Below are 6,000 nucleotides of genomic sequence, written 5' to 3' on the forward strand. Positions count from 1 at the left end.
ACAAAGCGTACCTCTACCATGATGTGGTATCCTCAACGGATTGAAACCATGAATAATGAAAGGAAAACCAGACTCAGACCCGCCATCAAGTCTAAGTTTGGGGAGGAACATTCCGGTTATACTGAACATGACCTTCTTAAAGGTTCAAACATCTCACAGAAGCTTGCCAGCGACATGATCACCCACCACTAACGCCTGAGGGAAGACATATGAAGATTGAGGTGAGAACTACCTCCAAAACGAATCATAGACGATTGATGAAGGCCATCAATGCTCCAACAAGGACATACATCCAAACTTCTTTAATGTGCACAATTTTTTATCAGAACACCAGAAGCCTGAGAAATAAACTTCAGACAATGGAAATTCTTCTCTTGTCAAGGTTGTATGACATCATTCGTATCACAGAGATATGGCTGTATCCCAATGAAGAAGAACTCGCATTCTCTCAACCCGCTTGCTTCTTGGGCATTTTGCCTCCAGGGAACGGACGACTGGTGGTGGTGTAGGCATTCTCTTCAACACACAAAAATTCTTACTGACTAGCGCAGCCACTCTAAAAACAACTGTTTGAAGCTGCAAGAGCCTCACTCAGCATTCAAGGCCACAGACTTGACGTGTGAACAATCTAAATCCCCCCTCCCACAGTAAAGAACACTTTACAAGAGGTCTCCAACTGGATTATTAATCAATGCCACCCCAAAGCAACATTACTTGTGTGTGTGTGTGTGTGTGTGTGTGTGTGTGTGTGTGTGTGTAGACTTTAAATTAGCTCAGGCCAACACAGTCTTCGAAGATTGTTATCTTCTAATCTGGCTGCAGTAGGTCTGACTCTCCAGAATTTTTCCCCTACCAGAGGCACTAACCTGTTAGACCTAATATTTGCAACAGACACCTTCAGCATTGACAGCTAGCCTGAAACAACCTTCATGTCAGACCATCTACCAGTAGCCCTCATTCTTCCAATCACTTCCAGGACATCCTAGCAACATCAGGCACCAGTTAAGAAGACAGTGATTAGCCCATCACTCCTCAATCCAGAGAAATGCTGCTTCAGAGCATTCATTTTTTCCTTGGAAAGCGCTAAACCAATGTCATCCACAGCTCGGGCTGCACTTTGTTACCTGCTGGCTGCAGTCTATTGCTCGAACTGCAGCGTCAAAAACAGTTTCAATCTCCTTTCGAGCAAAGCATGGTGGACCCAAGAGTTCAGCCTTAAATTTCAGAATAACAAAGACTACATGCAAATTGGAAAGCAACATCAGACCCACTAGACAGGACTGCATACTCAAGAGCCCATGCCCAGTTCAATAGAAGCAAATCTGAAGCCATGAGTCTACATCAACAAAACAATCAAGATCCGGAAGGCACCGTTTAAGGCAAAGCATGATGAATTCCCTCAACAACTTAATCCGATCGAATAGCTAGACTACATCACAAAATTTAAGCCAACGTCGGCATCAGGCCTTAAGAGCATTCACAGTTGTCAGCGAGATGTCCTCGCTTCCATCATCATCACAAAAAGGGCTTATCCAGGCCATCAATGATATACCACCAAGGTCCTGCAGCGGATATGACGGGGGTACCACAATTCATTCTTAAGAGCGTTAGTGTTTTTGTCATTGATGCACTCCTAGGTGTCTTTAATGGAATCCTCACAATGCAAAGTTTCCCAACAGCCTAGAATCAATATATTGTCCAACCAATCCCCAAAACACAAGGAGCGACCTCAGTTTCACAATTCAGGCCAATAATGAAAGCCTCATGTCTTCTCAAAGTCACGGAGAAGTGCCTTCTTCCATTCCTAACCAACCAGGTTCTGCCATGTGAATCACCATTCATTCACTATGCCTTGAAACGCAGGTCCTCCATTACCAACCTACTGCAAACTACCAACACCATTCTGGGGGGGGGGGTTCTACAAGATAGGGCTGAGATGGCAATTGTTTATCTGGATATCCAGTCTGCATTCGATAGCATAAACATCCAGCCCCTCCTGCAACTTTGTGAGGAGGGATAACAGATAAAAGGGAATAGGTTTTGTCTTCAGCCGAGTGACTGCCATCGTCTTTTCATGCTCTTTCATTTCCCATATGCACATAGGCAAAATATGTAATTATACGTTTTATGTTTTATGTAATTTTTCCTGTGTTATTTTTTGTTAAACCCCAGCATTGTCGCTGTTATGGGTATTATTGCATCAGGCAATCATGTAACCATTCACTACCTGCAATAAAGATATTAATTCATGTGAAAGTAGTTTCCGGTTGATTGTCACTGCACAATCCATAAAAGATGCAATGCATATTCCTAGGGCATCCGTCCTGGCAAACTGAATGGAATTCAGTTTCAGGGAAGAGACGGGCCAAGCCAAACGGATGATACCTTCATCTTTCAAGATATTGTGACTGTCTGTGCCTTATGAGCTTGAGTGTTGTATATCAGAATGAACTTTTTACTTAAAGCACTAAAACAGGAAAGGAAGATGGATTCTACAATGTCATCTCTCGACCTATGTGCATTCATGTGCTATTTCTAATGATATGGCATTGGATATTTAAAACCATTTGACTTGGAGCCGGAATCACTTTGTTCTTGAAAGAGCTACAACTGTTTCAGGCCGACATTTGACTTACATCATTTGGAAATGCTGTTTGAAGAAGAGCACAATCTCAAGTTGCTACAATCTTCACATCGTTATTGAACCAAAGCCGATTACACATGGAACAGGGGCGGTGCTAGATTAGCCGCCAGCGACTGGCACCCTAGGCAAATCATGAAGTCAGCATCCAAAACTCAAAAGATGTTGTTGTTGTTTTTTGGTTTTTAGGAGCATTAGCAACTAAGGCCATATTGCTCCAGGATATGCGGTGGTCATTCCTTAACCTTTCCGCATCCTCCGTATTTGGTGGTGACGGGCTCGAACCCCGGTCTAATCAAGAAGCGTGTGCTACGCACTGCTGCTCCTTCCCACCTGGCTACGGAGGCGCCAAACTCAAAAGAAGTATAGGATTTGGTCAGTACTGTGCCCTAGGCAACTGCCTAGTTGGCCTAATGATAGCACCGGCCCTGTTCAGGAATGTACATTTAAAATGTGCTAAACCGGGCATGGATGGTTTGGTATTTCTTAAAATTCTGTTACTTACTCCTGCTACATGTTGAACGATTTAGAGTAATTCTGGCAGTTGGTTTTGGTTTCTTCACTTTTCATTTATCACTGGGCTTCAAGCACTCTGTTTTCATTTGCAGTATCAACTTCCATAACTCCTTCTTCCAAATTCACTTCTAACATTTCTGGGGAGATGTAAGGCTCTAATGTGGATGCATCTTCTCCGGCTTCTTTGTTCAACTCCATCGTAGGCTGTAATTTCTTTTGCCCTTTAAATAGCTTATATCTTTCCTTTGTACTCAGTGGAGGTGGTTTTGGTGGTCGCATTGCACGTATACGTGCTCTATGTCTTAGCTCGCTATGCTTTCAGCACGTTGAATTATAAATTCTTTTCAGTTGAAATTTTTTATTAAATACGGTGGAGAATGACGAAAGAAGTAGCATGACACAATCAGTAGTACTGATTGGGTCATGGATCACTCATGCCTGGTACAATGCTGGGGGATGAATCATTTCATGTCGCATTTTCTTGGTAATTTTTGTGTCCATGGTCGCATTGCATGTGTACATGCATAATACAAAGGGTACTAGGAAAGTTTTGCAATACAGCTTTGTTTATTTAATTTTTTCAAAGTAATTTCCTCTACATTCAATACACCTCTCCATCCTTCGAAACCAATCTTTAAACCAGTTCTGCCAAGTTTCACTAGGGAGTAAAGCACACTCGTTGCCCAAGCCCGTAGAAGGTCCTCATCACTGGAAAACCGCCTCCCTTTTAGCTTCATTTTCACATGCGGGAACAGTGCAAAGTCGCAGGGAGCAAGGTCTGGCCTGTAGGGAGGGTGCTCGAGAAGTTTCAGTCCTGTCGTGGTCAAATATTCGGTGCAGGCTTTGGCGCGGTTAGCTGGAGCATTATCGTGATCGAGGTACCAGGTGTCCATTCTTGACTTTGGCCGCAGGTTCTTCATAGATCCAATGATTTTAGGCAGGCATTGTTCAGTATACCACTTAGCTTGTGACTGTCTTCTGCGTGTCCAAAACGACACGTTCCACAATTCCACTCGATTTGAAAAATACAGCTATCATTTTCTTCTTTACAGATCGGGATTTTCTGACAATTACGGGTGTGTCGTCATCATCAAAGACCCAAACTTTGTTTTGAGCCTTGGTCCGTCACCTGTCACGTCTCGTCACCTGTCACGATGTTGTTCACATACCGAGATTGTCCCTTATCAAACTTTTTTAACATCTCCCGGCACCAAGTCACACGTCGTGTCATCTGCTCTTCAGTCAGTTGATGCGGCACCCAGAGAGAACAGTTTCTTCACGTGCAAATGATCTTGCAGAATCGAACGAATTGCTGGTGCATTTAGGTCCAAAGTATCCTCTATCTGTTGGTAGGTCACTCGCCTGTTTTCGTCAAGCATTTTCCTCACAGCAGTAACGTTTTCCTCCGTAACTGACGTTCGTGGCCTTCCCGGCCTCTCAGAATCCTCCAGAGTGAAATTTCCCCTTTGGAATTCTCTATACCACCTGAATATCGTTGTACGATGTGGACAGTCATCATCTAGTGGAAGAGTCATTTCTTCTAAGCACTCGTCTATGGTTAAACCACGCACGAAATTATACCGCAAAACTGTCCATATCTCATTTCGTGACCACGATGCCATCGCAAGCACTTTACACTCTCACTACTAATGAATAACTGAGCCCATCGACTTGGCGCGGCGGCTACTATGCACGTATGAACATGTCTCAACATGCAGCAACAAGCAGCTTCCTGTGATTCATTGTTGCGTCATATTGCAAAACTTTCCTAGTACCCTTTGTATATGCCTTATAACGTGCACTATAGTGGAACCCCGCTTTACTCTACAATCAAATCACTTTACGATTTGATCGTAGAGTAGTTGTATAACAAAATACCGTTGACTATACAATATGTAGTAAGCGCTCGTCATTGTGATCACATTTATGAATTTTATTTTAATTCTATTAATGGCGATTCTAATAAGCAAAAATTGGAGGAATATTATCCACGTTATAAAAGTAGATATAAATTAGATTTAGACTTTACTACCTTACCAATTAGCAAAATTAAATGATACGTGAAAATTTTCCAGATTAACAAAAGAAAGGCAGTCAATTACACTGGGTATTCCCAGGTGGTCAAAGCAACATTACTTGTTGCTTTGACCAATTACTAACCGAGTCTACTGCTGCTTAACTTCAATAATCGCACAAAAACCAGGGCATTTAACTAGTGCAATAGTTGGCTGCTCAGTGCTTGTAATGCATTTATGGTAATGAGTAAATGTTTGAGTTTTTTTTGTCAATCCATGAACGTAAGTTACTCCCATCTGAAACTGCTTGGAATGTGCGTAAAAGTTTCTTCAAAAACCATAGTAGTACCATCTCAATCAGGTAACTGCAGCCCTAATGGAAGTGTCGTTTAAAACTTCCTCTGATCTAAAACAGAATTTGAGCCTAGATCTCTCGAAATCAGTGATAGGTGGAAGAACTAGTCAGGATTTGATGTGGAAGGATAGACACCATAAATACTTTTCTCTGCATTAGCAGATAGAAAAGTGTGCTATGTGGATATATTTCTTGCATTTCTTAGTGCCTGTAGTTAGACAAAAGTTTGGCCATTAACAGAATTTTTCTTGCCAAGATAGATTGTGTGTGCGCACATTATGGGACTTTAATGGTGCATAAGCTGCTGTGGCTATAATGCTAAGGCTTTAACATTATAGCCCAGTTAACATTATAGCCCAGCATTGCTTTAACTGGGCTGATTTTACGATTTGATCGTCGAGTACAGCCATATAACAGTAATTCTGGCATGTGTGCAGTAATTTGGACAATAGTGACCTGGCATGGTCACTATT

The sequence above is a fragment of the Mastigoproctus giganteus genome, chromosome 2, assembly GCF_048544385.1.
Source record: "Mastigoproctus giganteus isolate SK-2022 chromosome 2, ASM4854438v1, whole genome shotgun sequence".
NCBI lineage: Eukaryota > Metazoa > Arthropoda > Arachnida > Uropygi > Thelyphonidae > Mastigoproctus > Mastigoproctus giganteus.